Consider the following 2,499-nt stretch of genomic DNA (forward strand, 5'->3'; position numbering starts at 1 on the left):
ACCCTCCCTCCTCCTTCCCTCTCTCTCTCTCTCTCTCTCTCTCTCTCTCTCTCTCTCTCTCTCTTGTCTCTCTCTTCCCACTTTCCCTTCCCTATTCCCTTCCCTCCTACCCTCCCTCCCTTTTCCCTCCCTCTCCTCCTGCTCCTCCCTCCTCTCACTTCTCTCCCTCCCTCCCTCCTTCATTCGCTCTCTCTCTTCTAATAATGTATTAATACAATGTCTAACCCACCTGCACAAAGAAGATGTTGTCAGTGTACAAAAGAGGAACACAGATGTGTTAATTGTCAATGTGTGAGACAAAACAAAAAGTGTATAAATTGTAGAAAGGGAGATGGATGCCAAAACCCCCTGGGACGTGACCACCAGGGCAGGGAGAGGGAGGAGGAGCCGGGGGACAGCCAGGAATCCCAGCAGGATGAGGAACAGGAGCGAACGATGGAGACGGAGATGGGAGGGGAGGCTGCCCTGCCATCAACACCGTCACAACACACCCCATCGCTACCGCAACACAACGTGTACGCCGCGAGACATACAAACGGGAGGAGAAACTTAGTCTGGAAAGGACTAACAGAAGAAGAAACAACCATGTGGGTGAACAACACTTACATAGAATTAGCTGGGTGGTCTACATGTCATCTGTTCGATCCACCAAAGTGTGCAGCCACCAACAAAATTGTACAAGAGATGGTCATCCTCCTCAACAATTACTTACAAGAGTCACCCCTCGCACCGTATGCGATGAAATTATTCTTCACACTGCCAAAACTCTTCTTTCAAAAGACACATAGGAATGCGAAGGTGGCGGAAAACGTGAAAGCCGTCGCAAGAAGAGTGGGTCTATGGCAGAACAACCAACTGGATGAGCTCCTGGAGGAAGCCCGAACCATCCAGAAGAGGCTGCCAAGACCATCAGGAAACCAACAAAGGCAGGAAGACAAAGCCCGTAATTTCGCTGGCAATATGCGGCAAGGACAGGTGTCCAAGGCTCTGCGGGCACTTAATGAACAGCAGTCAGGTGGTGTGTTGCCCCCTCACCAGGGAAACCATCCACCTGCTGAAGGAAAAACATCCTCCCCCCAGTGACGAAGAGGGCCTCAGGATGCAGGGGCCTTTCCGCAAGCCCAATGATGTCATCTACGAGGTGAAAAAAACTGGAGAGATGATCTGGAAGAAGTCTCTCCAGACACACGGCAGTGCTGGTCCCTCAGGACTAGACGCTAGAGGGTGGCGTCGCCTGTTGAGCGGCGCACTCTGTGGCAGTGCCGCTAACGACCTATGCGGCGCCCTGGCAGCACTGGCGAGGAAGCTTGCCACCACAAATTGTCACCACGTCGAGGCTCTCACCGCATGCCGATTAATCCCGCTGGACAAAAAGCCGGGATGCAGACCAATTGGCATCGGCGAGGTGATAAGACGCATCGTGGGTAAATGCGTCATGACGGTGGTCAAGGACGACGTGAGGAGGGCAGCGGGGAACCTGCAAGTGTGTGCAGGACAGCAGGCAGGAGGGGGGAAGCCGCCATCCACGCTATGAGGGAAATATTCAGTGAAGACAATTGTGAAGCGGTGTTATTAGTGGACGCCAAAAACGCTTTCAACACTATTAACAGAAAAACAATGCTTCATAACATTCGAGTAAAATGTCCCTCTCTGGCACAATATGTAGAAAACACATATAATGACCCATCGGATTTGTACATATGTAGTAATAGTGGTAATAGTGTTAAGGTGTTAAAGTCCATGGAAGGGACAACATAAGGTGACCCAGTGGCCATGGCGATGTACGCCCTCGGACTTTCAGTGCTGCAACAAGTTATCTCATATGAGAAAACGAGTGTGAAGCAAGTGGCGTACGCGGATGACCTGTCAGGGGCCGGCAAAATAACAGACTTGAAAAATGGTGGGGCTTAGTGAACGATAATGGTCCCATCATAGGGTACACACCCAGTGCCGCTAAGTCCGTCCTTATTGTAAAGCCTGAACACTATGACAGTGCAGTGGATAGCTTCAGTGGCAGTGGAGTTATAATAACAAAGGATGGACAGCGGCATTTGGGTGCTGTCATCGGAACAGAGGAGTTCAAGAAGGAGTACATAGGAGAGAAGGTGAAGGAGTGGATACATGAGGTGGAGGTCCTGTCTGACATGGCCAGGACTGAGCCTCATGCAGCCTACTCCGCCTACACCCACGGCTTGCAGCATCGATGGAGATTCGCCATGCGCACCATCCCAGGCATCAGCCCTCTCCTTGCACCACTGGAGGTCTCGATAAGGAACACCTTCATCCCAGCGTTACTGAGATCCCACACCATCGGAAATGGGGAGAGGGCGCTGCTCGAACTTCCACCAAGACTGGGCGGGATGGGAATCACCTCCCCTAAGAAGTTAGCGACTGTGGAGAACCTCATCTCCCTCAAGCTCACCAGGTCCCTCACAGAAGATCATTGCTCAGGACGCACATGGTGAAATAGCCCAAAGTGCAGTCACTGAGCAAAGACGA

The sequence above is a fragment of the Portunus trituberculatus genome, chromosome 11 (genome assembly GCF_017591435.1).
Source record: "Portunus trituberculatus isolate SZX2019 chromosome 11, ASM1759143v1, whole genome shotgun sequence".
Lineage (NCBI taxonomy): Eukaryota > Metazoa > Arthropoda > Malacostraca > Decapoda > Portunidae > Portunus > Portunus trituberculatus.